A 24,418-nucleotide genomic window follows, 5' to 3' on the forward strand; every position below is an offset into this window, starting at 1 on the left:
TTATCTTTGATTAAACTCTTTTGGCAATTTGTTGATTCTAACAAAATTTCTTCCACAATATGAACATTTTTCCATCAAGGTTGATTTGTGAGCATTCATCACTGAAGTGATATTGTAAACTGTTGGTATATCTCTCCTACACAAAGTGTATTATATTGTATCCAATAAATAAAAGACAATTTGAGAGAGAATTTAAAGGGCAAGTGGACACCTAGAAGGAATAAAGAATTGGAAACCGGGGTGGGTGAAGGATACTATGACGTCTATGTCTTTACAATTTTTTGAAGATAGGGAGAGGGGTAGCAATGAAAAATGGTTTCGAAAGAGAGTTCCAAAGGGTAGTGGTAGTGGAAAATTAAGCAATAAGCAGCAGACAAGAATTTGAAGAATAAACGAGGCTGGTTGGCAAATATGACTGGAAAATATTACACAGCTAGAAAAGGAGCTTAAAGTTAATCAGCCAGGAAACACCGATTCAGTACAGTTAATCTGAGGGTACCTGCATCTTTGTATTGAGAACATCCGTCCAAAGAATGAAGCTAAAAGTCAGTGTGTAGTGCACCTAAGAACTAAGTCTTCAAGACGATGATGATGTGGAGTAAGCGTTCATCAGTGGGGGTACTGTGTTATAGACATATGTGAAACAAAGACATCATGGTGATGGTGATGGTCAAACATGGAATTAAAAAGTTCCACTCATCATTAAAGAGAAACCCAATGTTGCGTACCACTGGATTTCGTTTTTAGGGAATAAGCAGAGTTGATAAGTTACCAAAGAAATTTAAACAGGTTTCAGTTTTTTCAACACTGAGCTGCTGGAAGATAATCCTGATCCAGGACTTGATATCAGACAGATAGTTTAACAATGCACTCAGTGTACGAAATCAATGGTTCTGCTGGATATTTGGATGGTGTCAGCTGTAGCTACGTCCATGTTTTGCCAACCAAAAATGAGAGAGACAAAAGATGGAAGCTTAAGGCACACAAAAAATGATTGCACATATAAGGCAAGAGAAACCCTTTGAAGAGATGTACTGATTGGGTTGGTACGGATATGGGGACAGCATGGTGACTAGGAGGTGGACTATGACTGTGCCACCATGCTGCCCTTAAATCCCAGGAAAATGGGATTTAAGGGCAGCATGGTGGCACAGTGGTTGGCACTATTGCCTCATATGCCAGTGACCCAGGTTCAATTCTGGCCTCGGGTCACTGTTTGTGTGGAGTTCGCACATTCTCCCATGTCTGCGTGGGTTTCCTCCAGGTGTTCCGGCTTACTTCCACAGTCCAAAACAAATGTGTGGGTTAGGTTGATGGCCATGCTAAATTAGTGTCAAGGGAAACTAGCAGGGTAAATAAGTGGGATTATGGGAATAGGGTGGATTGTTATCGGTGCAGACTTGATGAGCCAAATGGCCTCCTTCAGCACTGTAGGGATTCTGGTGATTTTTCTGTGATTCTGTGGAATCTGTCAACGTGTTGGTTGGGTGGAGAGGCCAACAGGAATACAGTGAAGTGGAGATAGTCCTACTGACTTTTGAGTGGAACTGTCTTGACACCATGTGTTTGTTGGAAACCAAATTAGAAAGACTCAAACAGGGGTTGGTGGAAGAGGTGTCATACTTTGGTGGCACCTGTTTAAGAGATGATAGTTTTAAGAACCTGCAATTTTAAACATCATTCCAATATTAAATATTCCAAACTGGTTCAAGAATTCAGCTTTCAAAATCTTGAAGTAAAAAGTTGATTTCATTCAGGTGAAACATATTGTAGCTTAATAAGTAGATTTTTCTCAGTTACAAAGTGTATTGGGCTTCCCTGTTGCTCTTTGTAGATAGCATTACATTTATATATACTAAATCTTCTATGCTTTTAAAGAATAGGAATAAGTGTAAAATTTATTTATTGATATCACAAGTAGGCTTACATTAACACTGCAATGAAGTTACTGTGAATTATTTCTCATACTGCTTTCCCCCTGTTAGAAACACAGTTCAGGCTAGCACCAAACTTTGGGCAGAGTTCTAACTCTTCTCTCCTGGCAGACTCTCAGTGGAAGGGCAGTTAAAAAGAAATATGAAGTACACCAGCTGGCTTCTCACTCTGATCTGGTGAATGGAAATTTTAAACTGCAAACACCAAGGCTATCTGCCTGAAGCCAGCTTCCTTTTTCAAATATGCTGATTAAGCTTGAAGATATCACTCTAAGATATCTCCTTGAATCAATTGCAAGCTACATGATGGCTACCCACAAGGCAAACTTTGTAGGTAACAGATTCTGGACCAGAAGAGGCCGACTGCGACAATACCAAGCCTTCAAGAAATGTATTTTACTCATGTTTCTGTGCTGAATACATTTACTAGTCCCTTCCATTTTATCTGAGCCATTTTGTCTGGATCCAGAAGCATGGTATTGTTACTGCAGCAACATAATTGATCTTAATTACTCCAATGTTTGTTTAATCTGCACTAATGCAGTGTTCTGTTGATTTGTTTTTTTCCTAGGATATTGCAGAGTAGTGCTCCATTAAGTTGACAAGTAAGATCATATGACTGGTACAGGTAGGCCTACACAAAGAACTCAAGGTCAGTCTGCTTTATGGGAGAAGAAGAAGTGGCCTCTCTTTTTCCCTCACTGAGGTCTGGAGACTGGAATCTTCCAAAAAATAAACCTTTTTGGGGGTGAAACTTTCTCTGGAGGTTGCTGCATGAGAATTAGAAGACAAATGTCCAACTAGATCACTGTCCAGATTGTCAAAAGGCTGGAAATGCACTACCTATGTAAACATCTTCTGTTTCTGTGCTAAGTGGTCCTAAAGCAGGGTTTTATGTCTATAGGGGCTACTGCTAAATTGAAACAGTAGAGATAGCTAGCTGTTAAAAATTATACTTTGTCATGTTTAAGTATTTAAATTGGAAAAAGTTACAGTAATTCTTTTCATTATATTCTAATTCTGTACTTCAATAAAGTTTGTTTTAATAAAAGCCTCCTAATGGGTCACTTGAACCAGGGTGGAAGAGTCAATTATTAGGGGGCATAGGTTTAAGGAGCGAGGGGCAAGGTTTAAAGGAGATGTACGAGGCAAGTTTTTTTTTACACAGAAGGTGATGGGTGCCTGGAACTTGCTGCCAAGGGAAGTAGTGGAAGCAGATACGATAGTGAGTTTTAAGGGGCGTCCAGACAAATACATGAATAGGATGGGAAGAGAGGGATATAGGCCCTGGAAGGGTAGGGGGTTTTAGTTCAGTCAGGCAGCATAGTCTTGGAGGGCTGTAGGGCCTGCTCCTGCGCTGTAATTTTCTTTGTTCTATTCTTGGAGTGAAATGCCTTATGCTCACCCTAAAGCCAAAATCAAAACGTAAAATTTAGGGACTGGACTAACTTCATAAAATACATTGGACCTTCTGATTTGGTCCTTACACCAGGATGGTGAAGTTGTTTTTAAATTTTTGTTGTTTCCTTGCACCCCAGGTGAAGCAGGATTGCTCCTCTGGGCCCTACAAGGAAAATGTGGGCCTCCCCTGCAATGCTCCCATTTCTTAATTTTGATCCCCTCCTGACCACTTACCTTCATACCAGGAACCATTTCCTCTGGTTCCCAACAGCAGTTTCCTACTGCCTGATATTAACGGCCGAGTAGCCGCTTCTCATCTGCTTTGTTTTGGGAAGTTGGCTCACAGCAGGTCAATGAGACCTGGCCATTAAAACTGCCTGAGCCTCCCCACTGATCCTCCCAGACACGCCAATCACTGGCTAGGCTGCAGGAGTTAAAAAGCGGCCCCATTATCTTTCACAATTGGACAGAATATAAATCCATGCCTTCTACTGAACTTTGAACTGCTGATAGGGAAATGGTCATTTTCAGTTGGATGGATAAACTGTGGCTGCTTTGATGGCTTGTAAACAACCAATGCTTGTGGCAGCTTTATCAAAGTGAACATTTTTCGATTATTCTCCATTACCATTTACCACTTTGTACAATGTAATTAAATTTTGTTTGTGGTGTTGATTAAACTTTGTGCATATCTTTAAAAGTATAACTCTTCAAAAGGTGATTAATGGAAAGTAGCAATGAAAGAAACCCAGCATTTCTAGTCAATCGTTGTACGTGCACACGAACAAATTACAACCTGAAAAAGATTTGTAATTATATGGCACCCAATCACTCAGAAGCATTTCACAATAATTATTTTCCAAGACAATCATAGTTGCTATGTGGGCAAACTGGTTCTAGATTAGATGAAATTACTTTAATATAGTCCTTGAAAGGACCAACTGTTATCTATCACTTCCATTCCACAATATCTTAATAAAACTACATCTATTTTACATTTCACACATGTTTCTGATGGCTTATCATTCATTAAATACTGTTTTTTTAATAAACATGCTGTTAGGCTTCGTTTCATATTTGTTTGCTAAGGAGTTTCTTCAAATCTTAAAAAAAATTAACAATTTCCTATAAATGACAGCAAGACAACAGTAATTAGCTATGTAAAGTCACACAAGTAGAATATAATTGCATGACAGCCTGAAAGTTCACAAATCTAGCAATAATAAATAAATGCATTGTGCATGGACATACTTCTGCCTACATTTTGGAAGGGGGCCATTGCGGTAACGAGATACACTGTCCCGCAGATTCCTCAGGCAGAGATCAGTGGAGGCCCCACTAGAGGCCTCAGGAAGACTGGAGACCCATTGTATTTGATTTTTGCCATATTTGTTTGGACTGCCTTATAAAAGGGACAAAATCTTTGTCTGCCCCTTACATAGCAATGGTCACGAAAAGGCATGGCATGGTCTCCCTAAGCTAGTTGTTCACATTCCTTTGTCTCAGACAGGATCTTGACTTATAATGTTCACAATATGCTGAGAGAGTGGATATCCATGAGTGGGATCTGATTTTTTTTAAAACAATCATCAATAAGCCCAATTGTGCAAAGAATCAGTATGACCGTGACTGGAATTGGAGAATCATGGCATAGGGTTCAAGCAGGTATGGGCAGATAGGTATTATTGAGGTATCCAAAGTGTTTGACTGATCTCCCACTAACCCTGCAAGGTCTGGTGGGGCTGGAGGATACCACAGGGCACAATCCAGTTGTAACTACAGGCATAATGATGAATGATCATAATGAATGACAGAGCAGGCTTTAGGGGCCAAATGGCCTACTCTTCTCCTATTTTCTTTGTTTCAACAATGGTCTGAAAAATTTCACGGTCAATAAAAATTTTCTACAATTAAAGAAATACAAGGTTACAACACCATCAGACATTGACATTACTCTCTGACAGTTCCACAAAGGTACATAATGGTTACATTTTGCATGCTTATCAAAAACCCTTTACTGCACACAATGAGAAAAGGCCACATTTAATAACATATGGAAATTAATATTTGACCAAATATTACAACCAAAGAAAACATGAACAAAAAAATTATATCAGAGAGCATTTTTGCAAAACTTTTGCAATGATTACATGCTTATTAGTTTGATAAATTCCAATTAACTACATTGAATACATTGCTACTTCAAGGTGTTAAACAAATCCTTTAGCAATGGGTTCACTGTAATGTCCTTTAAAGAAACCCTAGCAACAAGGCTGAAAATTTACATGTCTTCCCACAATTCCAAAGAAAGGAACCTCTGTGTTGAGAGAGATTTTCAAAGCATGAGTGAAATACAATTCGTTTTGAAGTGTTAAATGACATCAATACATTTTGCACGTGTTCAACTCTCACAGCCAAATAGATCAATGGTGAATTTATTCCGTGTTGAAGTTTTTTTTGTCAATAGGGAGTGGGAAAAATTCTGCATTTATCACATCAGGCCTCAGATGCTGATTCAGATGGTGCCTAACTTTGACCTGAAACATCATCTCCTTTACCACAGTGTAGTTGCACATAACCTGCAGTATTGAACAACAGAATGCTGCAAATTCAATGTGCAATAATTTGCATTTTTTTGCTGCTACATTTCACTGAGGTCAATAACGTTTGGATTCAATCCTTGCATGCATTATTAGTGTGTGTGCAAATAGCTTGGGCAGACGAAAGATCATCTTTACTCCAAATTTCACAGTGTTGAAGTATGACATTTGCACAGCTTTTGTGTAGTTTGACACTTAGTTCAGACCTTCCTCAGAATGGAATGCAAACACCCAGCTATTTGGCTGAAAGTATTCATTTTCTGGCATTGTGCGTTCAGGGAGAAGTCTTACTAGCAATTAGAAATTTTGTCTCATGGTACTCGATTTTCCAACCTTTTGGAGGAATAACTGAAAAATCAAGAGCGGTGTGCACTGGCATTTTGTATTGTCATATTGGTATTCAAAGCTCCTTATCGTTACTGAAAAGTCTGAAAATTAATTCTAAAATACAATGGCCGTAAGTCAAATGAAGTCATTCTTTTCATTTAACCATTATACACTAGGTATTCAGTTCCACAGTTCCCTGAATGTGGCAACACAAGTAGACATGGTGGTCAAGAAGAGATATGGATTGCTTGCCTTCATCATTCAGGGCACAGATGTAAAAATTAGCAAATCATGTGCAACTGTATAGAACTTTAGTTAGGCCAAATTTGGAATACTGCATACAGTTCTGATCACCACACTATCATAAGGGTGTTTAGACTTTGGAGGGAGTACAGAAAAGGTTTGGAAGGTGTTAGCTATGAGGAGAAGTTGGACAAACTTTGCTTGTATTCACTTGAAGATCAGAGGCTGAGGGCGGCCTGATAAAATTTACAAAATCATCAGAGGCATGGATAGAATGAATATTCGGAGTCTTTCTCCCAGGGTAGAAGTATCAATTACAAGGGAACATAGGTTTAAGGAGGAAGTTTAAAGGAGATGTGTGAGGCAAGTTTTTTTTAAACTGAGTGTGCGGTAAGTGCCTGGAATGCGCTGTCAAAGGAGGTGGTAGAAGCAAATACAATGGCAATGTTTAACAGGCATCTTGACAGATAAATGAATAGCAGTCATGATGTGGATATACCGGCGTTGGACTGGGGTAAACACAGTAAAAAGTCTGACAACACCAGGTTTAAGTCCAACCGATTTATTTGATAGTACACTCACTAGATTTCGGGTTAGTTATTCACCTGACGAAGGGACTAACCCGAAAGCTAGTGAGTGTACTATCAAATAAATCGGTTGGACTTAAACCTGGTGTTGTCAGACTTTTTACTAGATAAATGAATAGGCAGGGATAGGGGGATGTGGACTGTGTGGAAGCAAAAGGTCTTTAGTTTTTCAAGACATCATGTGTTGGTGCAGGCTTGGTAGACAGAAGGACCTGTTCCTGTGCATTCTGTTCTTTGTTCAACCAAAATGAGTATAATTCACCTGTGGCATTCAGCTGCTAAAAATACACACACTTTCTCTGCAGCTCAATGTGCACTGTCTGAATACACAAGGTATACAAGGTAAACTCTCTTAAACAAGTGGGTTTTGACTTTAGTAATCACTACATGACAATCAAGTTGCCCAGTATTCATAAGATTGTTGCTTTGTTAGTTGACATAAAATTGAAGCCAGCATTGGAGGTAACCCAAATAGATCTGGATATGAGTGTGAATGAAGTCAAATCAACTCTTCAAAATAAATCCTCAATCTTATAACCAAAACAATCATTCTCAAAGTTCTTCTGTTCTGACAGATTTTGGTGGCTTTAAATTGGTTTACAGGTTCAGAAAAAGATGATGCAACAAGAATCATTTTGTACAAATATGTTGTGTTTTTTCAGTAACATCAGCTACGTTAGAACCACACAATTGTCTTTAGAGAAAATACTTCAAGATGGATCTGAAAGAATCCATTGTTATATAGGTTTATTTTCACACTGTTCATTTATTTGCACTTATTTATTTATTCTGAGACCAGAAGACACTTTTTAAACAATAAACTTGTTGTTGCTACAGTGGACCACTATGATAACAAAGAAAAAAAAATGGATTTTCTGGGTTGCGGAAGCCCAAAGCACGAGAGCTTGTGAAAAAAAATGAACAGCTTGCTGAGTCTGGAGCATTCTGAAATGTCACTATTAGGTGCTGCAATATACTGCACATGTGTTTAAATGCAGTGATTCATCCTCAGGAACTGTCCTTTAATGGTAAATTGATCCTTACACTAACTAGGAAGTTGTGTTTGGTCAGATGCTTTCCCAATGGAGAAAGTTCCATAACACAATGAAAATTATTACAAAAGGTCCTGTCAACATGTGCTGCTATCTTTTGTGTTGTGATTTTTAAAAAAAAATCAGATTTGAAAAACAATTATGGGGAGAGGGCGGGAATGTGGAACTGAGCTACGACAGATCAGCCATGATCTTATTGAATGGCGGGGCAGGCTCAAAGGGCTAGATGGCCTACTCCTGCTCCTATTTCTTATGTTCTTATGTTCTTAAAACTCTACACTTGAAAAATCTAACCACCTGGTCTGTTACATTCATAGACAGTCTCTCTTTTTCATTAATATGGTGCACATTGCGGGGTGGCTATGGAGGTTATATAGGCAGCAGAAAGGTGTCATAGGATGATATCATTGATCTGAGGGAGCATGGAGAATGTATGGGAGGCATGAGTGATCTAAGGGAGCATGAGCTGGCATCAGGGATGGGTGGAAGCACGTGTGAAAGTTAAGCAGCCTTTAAAAATTTTTGGGAACTGGGATCCCGTGATGGCAGAGGCAGGACTTCTAACCAACCTGCCTCCACACCCACACTCCCCATGCGCTCCAGCAAACCGCAGACTAAACCTAACTTCAGTGTGAAAAGACAAAACTGGCGCAATCAAACACGGGTCAGATGTGTAGCTTGTATGCTGCAAAAGTGAGCAGGTCAAGTTTTCAAGCCCAGAAGGAGATTCAGCCCTAGGCATTCCCAATGCACAGAAAGACCAGAGGAGAATGCTGCAGAGTTGGGAACGTGGAGGCAATCCTGAAAAATTGTGGCTAGTCAAGAATTGAAATGCATTTCCAATCCCAAATAAACAACCTTGGCCCCTAAAATTAGTTGTGGGAAATACATTGTGGGATTACCTGAGCAACACTGCTTCCAATGCACGCGACACACAAACTGCATTTGTTTGCAGCCAAAGTTATGCGTGCTAATTCGAACCTGGGTCCTGTGGCCAAACGGGCCGCTTAAGATGGTGGTTTGCAAGAGCATGCTGGGATAATTGGAAAACACTGAAACAGACAGGCTGCAGCCTCAAAAGAAATTGGATCGAGATAAAAAGGCTGCATCTGCAGACGTTGGAATACACTGGATATAGGCCATCTCAAGGACAAAGGACACTTTCTGGTCAAGCTGGGTTGTTTACCAGAAACAGGAGCGCTTTAACCCTGGTTTTGGGAGGGAGGTATGTGACCTATGTGCCTCCAGCACCTACAGACATGACCGTTGGGTACACACCCAGAGATCGGTGTGGCAGCACCTAGTTGGACTTTATCGATCAGGGTGCTCAAGCCCTGATCGAATGATTGGCAATGGCCAAAAAGGGCACAAAATCAAAGAGATATAGAGGATGCTGCACACAGAAGAATCTCTCTCCCAATGAATGAACCACAACAACAACCGTCGCCAGCAATGACTAGCATGAGGAGAGCCACCTCACCAAAAATGGAAGGAAGACCAGAGCCAGAGTATCAGACTAAGCTAGGCAGAGGATAACGAAGACTAATACGTGGATAAAGACCAATATCTGCCTGGGTACTTGCCAGTTATGTGAAAGTTAAGTCAAGGTCTAGTTTTGGACTTGAACTTTAGTATTCTGCAAGATAACTTAGCATTGATTGGGTGGGTGATTAATAATTGTGTGTGAGGATAAATATTATTGTACTAACAAGAAGTCTGCTCACAATTCTTTGTAAACATATAAGGGTTAAAACAGACTGTATGAATGGTGCAGCAACAGTCCCCAGAACATTATCTGAGTTTCTGGATTAATAGCCTAGCAATAATACCACTAGGCCATCACCTCCCCTTTAAAGCTAGCCAGCACTTCTTAAAGCCAGCTTGAACGTTTTGAAGGAGCAGTGCAGTTCAGGTTGAAACAGGAGCCAGAAGTCTTTCTAAAACTGATTTTGACATGGTGAACACTGAATAATAACACAACACAGTAGATAGTAAGTTCCACTGAAGGCCTTGTTGTGATAAGTGTCACATGTCAAGCTAGAGGGTCTGGATACAATGCCACAAGAAGTTCAACAACTTCACACCAACAGTCAAAGTCAGTGAATCTATTTTCAAATGCCACAGCCTAAATGTACCACTAGCCTCGCACACTGTTCAATTCACCACCCACTCAACACACATCTACCAATAATCACTGTCCGTCACAATTCATCCCTCATATTCATAGCTTCACCTCACATCCAGACAACTGAAAACATCACATACCACCAGCTATTTAACCAAGACACCCATTCAAACACACTGCACTTCATTCATTAACACTTCCCTCTCTTTTGCAGGATTAAAGTGGTACATAACCAGAGGCAGCAGCAACAGCTAACCAGCAGATGATAGGCACAGCTGTGGGTCCTTACCCCAAGAGGAGGTCATCAATTGGGCAGCCCATGGCTGAGATGGTGGCCATAATGGGGCTGAAAAACCATTCAGTACCCACACAAGACCCTCTTCCCCCATCCACTTCAACTTCATCAATTTTTTCTTATTTACAAGCTACACTTGGTGTAAACATGCACTTTTTGCTTATCCACTCTCCTCCCAAATACCCTATCTTGTGCTGTTCTTCTTTCAGACATCTTAGAACCATGACTCCATTTGAGAAGATAGTTATCATTCAGTGCCTTGCTGAAAAGTCCAGATACATGTCAGAGCTATCTTTATCCAAGCTGCTGCTTAGCTCCTTAAGTGATTCAAACCAGTTTTTGAGCCATGATTTTATTTTCCAGAAGCTTTGCTGTAGGTCTTTGATAATCCTGTACTCTGCCCTGGTCTCTAATCATTGATTCTCACAACTTTCCAAAAAAATGGAGTTAGGCTAACAGATCTAAAATCACCTACTTCCGACCTGATGCCACTTTCAAAACTTGGTATAACATCCCACCCTCTCTGATATAGGAAGTCTAATCAAACATATATGACTAATTAAATTGGTATATTGAAAGGGCTCATTGCTGGACCATATCTGGAATGGCAATTATCTTATAGCTACATATGCTGCTTCACAGTCATGGCCACTGCCCTATAGTCATGTATAACTGCCTGTTGTTACACACACTGCCCCTAAGTGACATGCACTACTTGGTTATGCATACCATTTCATTGCCAAGCACATTATCAATTGTGCACTCATTCACTCTGCACAATATTTATGAGGTTTTATACTAATATATTGAACATTAAAAAAAACCTTGGTCTAGATTATGACCGCAATGATGAAGAGATGATGCTCACCGCTGACCTTGAAGAAAGCTTTCCAGAAAGATGTAATAAGCTCTGTGACATGGATTTCTTCTTTCCTGTTGTTAATGTTATTCTGGTGCCAGATTCCGGGGATCTCTGGCTTCCAGTAACAGTCATGTCATCAACCAGACTAACTAGCTTAGTTGAAGACACTCACAGACACTAAACCAGAAGGTAACAAGCAGATTTGATTCTCACTATTTTTCATCTAATTTTACATAAAGTTAAATGAAGATTGGGATGTAGAAATGGGATTAAAGTATCTTAAACTTTTAATTTTTTTAGCATTTAAAAAATCTACTTTTTTTTATTTACTATGGAATGGAGAAATTTGACTTCCACAAATATAAAGTTAGGTTTCACAGCCAGAGGGGTATTTCAGCAGTAACTATGACTTAGTACGGTGTTAAAAACCCAATTACATCTCCATCAACAAGGCATTTTCAAGGGTTTTCACAGCATGAAAAAAAGTCGTATAAGTGGAAGATCATGTCAATTAATGCTCAAGCCCTCACTGGTTACCATCTGTGAATACTTCAACAGCACACCATGTGGCAGAGTGGGCCATCACTGGCAACAACCGTATTTACCTGTACAGGTGCAGGTGCCAGAATTAACTGTCAGCTTCACACAATAATTGTGGAAAGAACTCACATTCCTGTCATCATTATAACTGCAAAGTTCAGGCCATGAGTACATTTGCAGCACTGTGTATATTGCACAATTGGTAAATTAATTCCAGTAGAGGTGAATGTAGAATGTTAAATTTTAGAAGGAATATTACATTTTAAAAGGAAGAATAAGGAATGCTTTGAAACTAAAAGTCTAAATGTGGCAAAGGAGCAATAGAATCAAAGTGTACAAATCCAGATATTATTAAAAATACTGACACATGCAGCCAGGTTCAGTTTCTGTGCTGTCACTTTTATGAATCAATAATGCATCATCAGTAAGTAGAACTCTGCAAGGATTTTGGTGCACTGATTATTATAAAGGTTACAAGTAAAATCAAACATAATTAACCCAGAAATAAACCACTCATCTATCAGCCTTAATTATGGTATATACTGCACACAGAATGCCTCTGTAGCCAATTGAAAATTATCTTTCAAGAAATTTACAACAATAATATGAGAAAAGAATCTTAGATGTACCTGTGAAACCCCGGCAGAAACGCACAGAGACTCTGGAATGTTCAACTGAGCAGCAAAATACATTTGAACATTCACTAAAATGGTAACAATTATAACTTCACCCACTCTCTAAGCCTAAATATAGGTTTCGTGCAAAACAGATGGCACTCCAGATGGCATGAACCTGGATTTCTGCTTGTTTATATTAAAAAACTAAAGATAGCAATACAATGAAATGTCACACCCACATAGCATTTTATGAATGGAATATTTGTCAAATAATTTTTGTAAAGCTGTAAATTAATTACAGTGATGCCTACAAAATACACTGTATGCTGGTTAACTTTGTTAATGTTGGAATGGTGCTGCAGTAGGGTTCATGTTCACAGCTGATAATTAAAAGCAGCTGTCCCCAAGTGGGGAAGTGTTCGGGCTTCATTACAGGAGTATAAAAGCGGGGGAATTGTCTGTTTATTCTGCAGCATAGGATATAAATCAGCCTTAAGATAGGAACTGGCTTCAGACAAGAAACTGTGCTCTTTATACAACAATAGATAATTAATTTAGCAAACTTTTGTGAGTTACATTTTGTTTAATGAACGTCATCACGCGTCAAGGTGCACACTGCCAACTACATGCCACCCTAACAACTGAAAAAAGATACTTTATACATTTAAGAGAGACTAGGCTGTGCTACAATATAATCTGTTCACTAATCGGGTTTTGATCTCATGATTTACAACATGCTCCACACCCCTTGATTAGATTACAACCTTGGCTCATTTTCAGGTGTTTGCAATTCACAGGTAAGTTTTAAACAGTACTCCAAATTGAATTTAAAGAGACAAGTTCCAATTAATAAAACAGGCCAGTGGAAAGGTTTAAAACATTAACAGTGGACAGTATACTACTGGTGGGCTAGTCAATTCAGTTGGCAGCACCGCAGTGTGTGGATCAGATTAGTGTCAACAACACAGAGTTTGATTCTCCTATTACCACAGAGGTGCATTTGGACTTGTCTCCTCACCCCAACTGTATTAAAAATACAGCACTTTGCCTTGCTTTGGGGAATAATCGCCAAGAATCTGCTTTCAGTCAGAGAACTGAAGCAGCCTACAACTGCATGATGTTAGCCAACAGAGAAATGCAACCAGATGGAAATTATAAAACAGCAGGGTTGAACAAGGATTTTTGTTTTGGTCCTGGAACAGGAGTGTTGCTGGAAAGATCAACATTTGTTGCCCATAACTAATTGCTTGAGAAGGTAGTGGTGAGCTGCTGCATCTTGAACTGTTACAGGCATGTGCTGTAGGAACACCCACGGTGTTGGTAGGAAGGGAGTTCCAGGATTTTGATCTGACAATGAAAGAACAGTGATATATTTCCAATTCAGCATGGTGTGTGGCTTGGAGGAGGACATGCAGGTGGTGGTGTTCCCATGCATCTGCTGCCTTTGTCCTTCTAAGTGATAAAGGTCGCAGATTTAGAAAGTAATCTCAAAGGAGACTTGATGGTTTACTGCAGTGAATCTTGTAAATGGTACACACTACTGCCACTGTACATCAGTGATGGAGGAAATCATTTTTTATGGTGGTGGGATAGGATTCCGACCAAGCAGCTGCTTGGACCTGGAGAGAGTAAAGCTTCTTCAGGGTTGTTTAGGAGTGGAGAATATTCCATTACACTCCTTACTTTTTAAAAATTCTTTCACAGGATGTGGGTGATTCCAGCTAGGACAGCATTTTGTTGCCCATCTCTAATTGGAAAACGATGGTGAGTCACCTTCCAGCATTGCAGCAGTCCACGAGCTGTAGGCGTGTCTCTTAGATGGTGGACAGATTTCTGTGGAGTCAGGAGCTGAGTTATCTGCCACAGGATTCTCAGCTGCTCTTGAACCACAGTATTATATGGCTGGTCCAATCACATTTCTGGTCAATTCTAACTCTCAAGATAGGAAGGCATTAGAAAGTGTGCAGAAAAGATTATGAGATTGGTTCCATGGTTGAGTGGAGGTGATTTGATAGAGCTTTTTAAAATATCATGAGTGGTCTGCCCAGTTTTGGGTTGCTAGATTTGTTCTGAATCTATCCAAAGTTGACCTAGTGCTAGAGGGTTCAGATTCAGTTTGGTCCAGCACTCAGAATTATTGGAATAAAAGCAAAATAGTGCAGATGCTGGAAATATGAAATAAAAACAGGGAATGTTGAGGGTGGAAAGGAAACACAGCAGGTATGGCAGCATCTGTTGAGAGAAAAAGTTCACACTTCAGATCAGTATGACTCTGAAGAAGAGTCATACAAACTCAAAACATTAACTTTCTTTCTGTTGCCACAGACTCTGCCAGACTCACTGAGTTTTATGACATTTCCTATCTTAGTATCTCAGATTTACTGGGAACTCAAATAACAACCTCATTTGTTTCAAATGTATTCTTGTGTTAAAAACAGCTGAAATAATTATCTGTCTCTCTTGCTACTGGTTGCATTCAATCTGTTAGGTTTTCACTTGGATGCAAAATATTGCTGCTGCTGGAAATCTGATATGATAACAGCAAATCTGAAATATTCAATAGGTCTGGCAGCATTGGTGGAGAAACAGAGTTAGCATTTCAGTTCTGCGATGCTAAGGATCAGTAGTGCACAGATATTTATCAGTAAAGTAACTTATATGAAGGGATAGGTTTAATGGTAGATGATGGATATTTGTACTCCTAAAGCTTGGGATCATTGGGACACTGGGGTGTTGGAGTAGTGTTGACTGTAAACTAAAGTCAATAAACTCTCTCCAGCAAAGAAGCTTCTGTGTTTTAATTCTGACTTAACTAATGGCCGTGGATCAGTTAACAACTTCAGAGGATGATGTCAGTATTAGGGAAAAAAAGAAAAATTGGAAATAAGTCAATAATTTGGAGGATGCCAGAGCTTTCAGGAAGAAGTCAGGAGTGAGAAGAAAATACAAATATTATGTTGCAGGTATTGAACTTTATGCAGGTGGAATCACTATTACTTACAAAGAGATTTACATTTAGTACCCTCCATTACTACATTAGCAACTATAAAGATTTCAAAGAATCTGGGAAGGATACTGGGTCAGTGGAGAACCAATCCACTTCAACTGCTGTACTGTGCTAGACTCACTAGCTCCTTGCTGTTTATTTAAATTGGCAACCGCTCTCTAATGCAGCACCTAAGCTGCACTCCAACCACAAAGCACCCATCTGGGCTATCGACTGAAAAGCAATTTGCATTTATGAAAAATACCCAATGATGACTATCTGTTGCCCCCACCTCCATCATTCAAGTGTCAGGCTCCCATGATCTATGTTTGGTGCCCTTCTACAACCTTGTAGTCTAATACTATGCTCTTGGTAACTTGGCACTAGGAGTGAAGCACAATGAGCAAATATGTTGACCTGGAGTTGTGAGGCCCTTTTAACACCCACCTATGTAGATATAGCACGTTGGATAGGAGTTAATACAAAAGGAATGGAAGTCACATGTTTGAAAGGTATCTATTTATGTAATACTATATCATGTTGTCGCCGAATCTCCAACCTGCTCAACACAATTAATTATTTTTAGCAACTGTCTGGCAACTTTTACTCACTTTAAAAAGTTCAGTATTCCTAAATGTAGGTCAGAATCAATGCAGCTTTGGCCCTTGATATTTTCAACCTGCAAGAGCAAAGTATGACTAAACTTACCTTGCATTCCACTGACCATCAATGAGCAAAATTCAAGGTTGACTTCCAGTTTTGTCTAGATTTTCTTATCCCAAATATTTTTCTGCTGGAAAACTAAGCATCTTTGCTTTGTAAATGGATTGTTTTTTCTGCTTATAATTGTTCATGATGTGATAATTCTTTTGCTTTGAAAACGTTTGTACTTATTGTTGAAGTGTCCAAGCATCCTTACGATGGAGGATTTCTGCCAACAGTAACAAACACTAGGAAGTCAGTTAAAGTATTCAATCTAATCCTGCGGTACAATGTTTACAAAACTGCACTTTTGCAATTTATGACATGATATGACTTATCTGGTTGGGCTCTTGGCCTTGCTGCTCACAGCAACATATCTATTATTCAATATCTTTGCTTATATTGCAGCAGAGAATTATTTTTGAAGCTATATAAATAATTAATGAAAACAGCACTTTGTGGAGTGCTGTTTTATTATTGAAAGATTTAATAATAAAAATGGAAGATAATTATCTCAAGATAAACCACGGGCAATTAAATAAGTAGGCCATAGAAGATCAAATCATATCATATAAATGTAACACCAAGACATATTAAGATTAGGGAACACCTTATGCAGGTCAAGGTTCTTATTCGGAAGGTACTTTTATATTAATGTTTGTATTTAGATTACAAGAAAGCAGTGTCGAAATACTGGCAATGCATGTTAATACTGCTAAAAGCATCTCCCATTTCCTGACAGCACGTTAGACCCATCGGGATAACAAAACCCATTTTACAGTGTGAACACAGGCATATGTAGATAACTGACTTTTATAGAACATGCCCTACTTTTGTTCCATTGAAAATTGCTGAATGAAAAATCAGGCAGGTGCTATAAAGGAGAAACAACCATATCAATTGAACCACCATTCAGGTTTCAAAAGCCAACTTGTGAATTTTTACCACAAATGGACTGTACCATGGTGCAATGACCTGTACAGCATTAGAAACACTCAATTTGATAAATCAACACATTAACAGTACAAAAAAGGTCATGGTTAACGGTTATTTGGCCTATCGAACCCACACTTAATTGTAGCCTTAACGTGCGCAATTTAGCATTAGGCTGCAGTCATGGCATTTCCAATGTCTTGGATTTTGCAAAATTATTCATCACCATTACCCCTCTGAAGCTGACAACTCTTTTCCAAATTTGCACTTGTGCAGAGTAACCAGAAGTTACATCCTCAAGTAGGAATCACCGAAGTAACCCAGGGCTTACCCTTTTATGCTATTGATCTTGCTGTAAAAACTCCTTGAAAAAGTTACACCTTATTGAATGAGGTATTACTGGGTTTGGAAATGACATACTAATTTCATAACTACTGCTAATCACTTTCACGGATTTGGAAAACTAAATTTATATTTGTGGACTATAAAATTTCACCACTAAGATTATAATATTAACATTGTTGAAATGATGTTTCTTTATTAAAATATCTGACCTTTCTGCTTTAGTCTTAATTGCAGCTTATGTCCCAATTATTCAATTAGGTATTGTGCTCTAAGTGAAATTCAGTGAATTTATTTCCTGGTATGTGAGAATGCTTCAATGTGACTGGCTGCTTATCCTGTTTGATGACAATTATTGCTGAACACTAGGATACACTCTTAACTTGGTGTTAGATTAAAAATGGCAATGGGAAAGGGGAAATGCATGCCATAGAGATCACTCAAATTTTGTGGGTAGTTCTTTTGAAGTCAGTGCAAGTCCTCAATGCAAATTACTCTGCTGCTGCACATGAAATCCATACCATATTTTTGTTCTATATACAAAATGTTCACAATCTTTATTCCTACATCAGATTTGTATTTATTTTCCACTAATTTGATTTTGGTTTTCTAACCCTATTTTCTGACTTAATTTGAAGCAATATCATAGATTTATTTTATTGAATTCACTTCATGTTTTATAAACAGCAATGAAGATTCTCCTAAAGTACCTTATTTCCACATGCATGTGAGTAGATCTACCTTTGAATTGTAGCATATCTGTGGCTGAAGTTATTATTTAGACAGAATGAAATAGGGCAGCATGGTGGCACAGTGGTTAGCACTGCTGCCTCACTGCACCAGGGTCTGAGGTTCAATTCCTGGCTTGGGTCATTGTCTGTGTGGAGTCTGCACATTCTCCCTGTGTTTATGTGGGTTTGCTCCGGATGCTCCAATTACCTCCTACAGTCTGAAAGATGTGCTGGTTGGGTGCATCTGCAATGCTAAATTCTCCCTCAGTGTACCCGAACAGGCGCTGCAGTGCAGCGACTAGGGGTTTTCACAGTAGCTTCATTGCAATGTTAATGTAAGCCTACCTGCAAACTAATTGACACTAATAAATAAACTTAAAAATTTAAACTTAATCATTAAATATGTCTACTTGGTTCACAGTGGCTTTATTCAGCCAGCAGGCAAAAGAGTTGGCCAATGGCCAAAGATAAATTTAGGAGGAATCACGAGGAAGGCAACAAAATAATTTTGCACGGAGGAGAAATTAAGGGGCACATTGTGATAAACTAGATGTCCTAATGTTTCCCACTGTGTGTTGTGAAGACTTGGTTCAATATAAAATAATTAATCCAAGATTAATTCTTACTTAGCCTTGTACGGGTGATGACACTGTTCTAATGTTTTGCTTGATGGTTCGTGTTTCTTATTTCTTCCCAGTGTCCAATTAACAAGAGTGAAATATTAAAGTTTTGGTAATTTTGGTCTAAAATATCATTTTTCTGTGCAAGGAATTCTGGCAAATATTACCATATTAAACGGTGGAAAACTGTGTTGCTCCGACTTGCTAGAGTTTTTGGCAATTCAGATGGAGAGTGTACAGAATAAGAGAATTTAACATCAAGTTATGTTAAGTCCCAACACAACTATTCAAGTCAGAACAGCCTTGCCAGGAAATCAATTTAAGAATTGGATTCCGCCAACATGGGGTCTAGAAGCAGTTCCCTCTGGCAAACTATTGACTGATCAATCAATAACTGACTAACGCCAAAAGAATAGCTCATTGATGAATAAGTGAATGCATTTTGGGTAGAAAAGTCACATTTATGACTTCGGCTTATTGGGCTCAAGTATCACATTCCTGTGTTTATCCGTGAGCTGCACTATGAAATAGTGCACTATGTATTCTTATATCGGACTGAGGCTGCTCAAAATTATTTCATAATTTCACACTTTGCATACCGAACAGGTCAGTCCAATTTCTTCAGACTGCATTTAAAGCTAAAGTGTCAAGACATGTTCTAATTCAATGCATCAGCAAGTCCAAATCAATTTCTGAAATGATTGAACTGATCATGAACTTGGGTTGTTGAACAAGAATCCATCTTCTACACTGCCCCTAATGTGCATTCATTTTTCAGGCCACATCATGAGAGATCAAGACCATGCGAAGGGGGTCTATATTTTTATGTAACTTGAAAACAAATATAAACATTTAGGTTAACATTAAGGGAAAAAAAAATCAGACTGTAATTTTGGAAGTGCAAAGAAAATCTCCAGTTATGCAATTCTCCAAAGATTTATTGGAGAGAATTTAGATTTATCTAGTGCTAAATCATTTCTTCAGCACATCCCAAGCTTTTCACCACAAACCAATTACTTTTGAGGTGGGCTAATTGTCTTAGGTAAGCAAATGCTCCACAAACAGAAAGAAGATAACCAACCTGTTAAATTGGTTTTAGTGATCAGCACAGAGTGTTGGCTAAAACAATACACTGTTCAAGTTGTGCCATGAGATGTTTTTACTTCAAATTAGGACCTAGCATCTCCAATACTGCTGCAATCCCTCATTATTGCACAGTGGTGTCAGTTGAGAGTATATGGTTGGATCATGTCGTGGAAGTTAAAAATGCACACTATCTTGAGTCAGCAGCACCAATGCCATCAATTGAATCAAACCAATATTGTAATCATGTGAACAAAACTGACCAAATATGGCACACGTGCATTGACGAAGTTGCCCAATGCAAAGAACTAGATTGTAAAATGATTCTGGAACATCTCATGCATGAAAATTAGAACCTGCCACTTATTTGGCAAACTCGACCTGCTACAGCAAAAAGCATTTGCTCAAGAAAATACAGATTTTCAAATAACCTGAAACTCTTAATTAGTAGAAAAGTGAAAATTGGAACCAAAATATGCACACAGTACATTCCAAGAGCCATAAAGAGTACGCAAGTGAAAACACAACTCAATCCAGTAACTGCTCATAGATAATTTTTATTAAACATTTATCTGGATTGTTTACACTCTCTATTGTTTACATTCTCTCTGTATGCACATCCTCTGCTTTAAAGTATGCCTAACAGTACACTCCACGCTTGTTCATTAGAAGCCAGAAAATAAATTGTAATTTTTTTTCAGATCCACTATATCTAGCTGCTTTCATCATTCCCTGACATTTAATCCATTTTTAAAAATTTTCTAGCCAAAATTAACATCAGCAATATCTTTTCAGTGTTATTTCTATTATTTTAGTTTAAAAATCTTCTAATTCATCATTTTTCTCATTCAACTAAATTTCATTATATATGTAGCACCCTTTCAAAAGAAAACCCAATCACCTCTCCAGTGGCCTTCTTGGATTCAGTGTCTATTTTCCACATATTGCTAAGCAAGAAAAAAAACTTTAGCGGCATTGACACTACAAGCATCATGATTGTTACAGTTCTACCTCACTACAGAGTCCAAAGATAACTTGATTCTTGAGGGAATAACAACATTTGTGTAGTGCATTTAACACAGAGAAACAAGACGAGTCAAATTTGGCACTGACCCACATAAGGAGATACTAGAATGGATGACCAAAAACTTAGTCAAAGTGACAGGCTTTCAGGGGCGTCTTAACAAAGCAGAGAGAGGTTAGAGGGAGGGAATTCCAGAGCTTGGGGCCTAGGCAAGTAAAGGCCTGGCCACCAATGACAGAGTGATTAGAATTAGTCATACACAAGAGGCCAAAACTGGAGGAGTACAGATATTTGGGAGAGTGCAGGCTGAAGGAGACTACAGAAACAGAGGGATGAAAATAGAGGGACTTGAAAGCAAGGATGATAATTTTATTGCTGAATTACAAATGAATGTAGTTCAGCAAGCATGGGGCCGACATGTGAACATAACTCGGTACTAGTTAGGATGCAAATGGCACAATTTGGGATCATTCCAATTTTATATGGGGTGGAAGATGTCAAGAATGCATTGGAATAGTCACAACTAACAAGGGTATATCTGAGGGTTCAAATAGATGAGCTGAGGCAGTTTATGGAATGGAGCCGGAAATTACTGACAGAGTATTAGGAAACTAATCACGGAATCAAATATGACACCAAAGTGCCAAACATTCTAATTCGGCCTCAGACAGTGGCCATGGCGAAAGATGGCATTGTGGCTAGGAATTTAACTTTGTGGCAGGGATCAAAGACAGTAACTTCAGTTTTCTCCAATATTTAGTTGGAAGGAATTTCTGTTTGTCCAATTTGGGGTGTCAATATAGCAGTGTGAGAAATCAGATCCAGTGGAGGGGGTTGAGAGCTGGTGGTGAGGGAGAGATGTTTACATCAGTGAGCCTGTAAAACCTGATATATTTTAGTTTGATGTCACTGAAGTGGAAGAGGGGAGTCTCAATTCTCTTTGGTTCAGAGCAACATTCCCTCCAAGTGTGCAAATTCCCCCACTTAAGTTAACTCGCATGCATGGCTGCACATTGAAATGAACAGGCCGCAAACAAAAAAAAATTAAAGGGCGCTTTGGTCCATAATTAGGTCAGATCTAACAAGCAATTCTGTACTGCACTAATTCATTGTTGTGGCGAAACTCAAAACACTTAACACTCCTGCCAATCTTGGAATGTAAATGTGCCCCAAGCATTCCACCTTTCACTACCAGCCTGACTTTATGATTGCACCCATGCAACTTCAACTTGTTTGAAACTTATTTTAACCTTCGTTTAAACTTTTTTCATCATTTCTCTTGTATGCTGCTCAAATAAACTTATTTTACCTCACTATTTTGTGCATTATTCACACCAAAACAATTTTTTAAGAAGCTCCTTTACGATTTACTTCATTTTCCAAAATTTTGTCAACCTGTAAGACAATTTTGCCTTTTTCAATATCTCCTGTAATTTATCTTATGTGGGATCTATTCCTTGTGTAATTTAGACTTGCGACTATTTTCCACTCATCCTGAACCCATCTTTCATACCATCTGAATTACAATTATAATAAATTAATCACAAACCATGGCTGATGGAAACAAGAGTAAAATACATCAGATGCTGGAAATTTGAAAAAAGAGAACATTTTGGAAACACTCAGCAGGTCTCAATAACTGTGGGGACAGAAAAAGTTAAAATTTCCAGTGATCTTTATCAGATGGCATTTGGATATTGGCTCGTTCACACAATAAAAAGTCTGACAACACCAGGTTTTAGTCCAACCTATTTATTTGATAATATTCTCACAAGCTTTCGAGGGGACAGCCTCTTCGTCAGGTGAATGGAGAGTTCTGGCCTCAGACAGAGCATATAAAGCACAGACAGTTTAGAGATTACTGATTAAAATGCGAATCCTTACACCTAACCTGCTGTTCAAGACCTGAAGTGGCTGACAATGTGAGTGGAAGGAGCACTGATCACAGTTTAAAGAGATGTGTATTGTCTCCAGACAGTACAGTAAGTGAGGTTTTGCAAACCCAGGCAAGTCACGGGGGTTACAGATAGTGCGACATGAACCCAAGATCCCTGTTGAGGACGGTCTCAACAGGGATCTTGGGTTCATGTCGCACTATCTGTAACCCCCGTGACTTGCCTGGGTTTGCAAAACCTCACTTACTGTACTGTCTGGAGACAATACACATCTCTTTAAACTGTGATCAGTGCTCCTTCCACTCACATTGTCAGCCACTTCAGGTCTTGAACAGCAGGTTAGGTGTAAGGATTCACATTTTAATCAGTAATCTCTAAACTGTCTGTGCTTTATATGCTCTGTCTGAGGCCAGAACTCTCCATTCACCTGACGAAGAGGCTGTCCCCTCGAAAGCTTGTGAGAATATTATCAAATAAATAGGTTGGACTAAAACCTGGTGTTGTCAGACTTTTTACTGTGTTTACGCCAGTCCAACGCCGGCATACCCACATATTGGCTCGTTGCCAGAGATGCCACAATATCCCTTTCTGAAGCAGATCAAAAGTCTAAATACACAACAGAAGTCACAAGTATTAAAGAAAAGACTTTCGTTCATCTGCATTAGGTTGCATAAATATTTGGGACAGGTGATAAAAAAGAGCTAAGATTCAATATGGAATATGTTTCCACATGCTTGATGTTTTGTTTCTCAATAGTCCACAGATGATCAACAGGCTTGCATTGACAAACCCTGAAGAAAATGTGGAGAATTTGGGATGGGGTGGGGTGGGGTGGGGTGGGGGGGGGGGGGCATCAATCTCATCAACATTTGATAGGAATATCCAAACATACAGTAAACACCAGTATTAAGGATATAACAAAAAGTTACTGAAGTAAACTTTCCAACAAGTCTCATATATGGGGTTGCACTTTACATCTCCACACCACTCATGTTGTTGGCAGGGTGGAGGGCACATCAGCTGGCTAGCCCATTGCCTTCCAACCCAGCACCCTTAACACATAAGATGGATAAGGTGCCTATTAACTTGCCCACCCTTAGGTCTATTGGGCCCCTTCTTCTTCCATTGCCATAAAATGTTGGTTTGCAAGACAGATGAGCGTGAGAAGTCTATTTCTTCATCCATAAGGGGTGAATCATAAGAGGTTTGTATCTCTACTGAGTTGTATGGAAAATAAACTAACTGAAGATAAGATACATATTGCAGTATTATTTCCTTCATTACATACTAAGATAAAGATACAAATCGCAGCAATATTTCCTCAATCGTGTACAATTGTTGGATTTGACAGTACCCACCTTTTGTGCCTCCCCGCAAAGCCACCAAAACAGGCCCCAGCCCCACTCCCTAGATCCAAAATCCCTCCCTGCCCAGAAAGCCTGAACTTGCCAGTTTCCAACATCAATGGCACTAATAACACTGCTTGCAGTCCTAATAGCAGCCGCTGCTGAGTTCTGGC

The 24,418-nt window shown here is 39.0% G+C and overlaps 1 protein-coding gene across 11 annotated transcripts in view; it reads right to left on the bottom strand.

The window, feature by feature from the left end:
- The window catches only part of LOC145344930 (DNA (cytosine-5)-methyltransferase 3A-like), a 505,928-nt gene that overhangs the window by 442,028 nt on the left and 39,482 nt on the right, over positions 1–24,418 (bottom strand). The gene's annotated exons all lie outside the window — the stretch shown is intronic.

This window comes from Carcharhinus amblyrhynchos, chromosome 7, assembly GCF_965287045.1.
Source record: "Carcharhinus amblyrhynchos chromosome 7, sCarAmb.v2.hapA, whole genome shotgun sequence".
Lineage (NCBI taxonomy): Eukaryota > Metazoa > Chordata > Chondrichthyes > Carcharhiniformes > Carcharhinidae > Carcharhinus > Carcharhinus amblyrhynchos.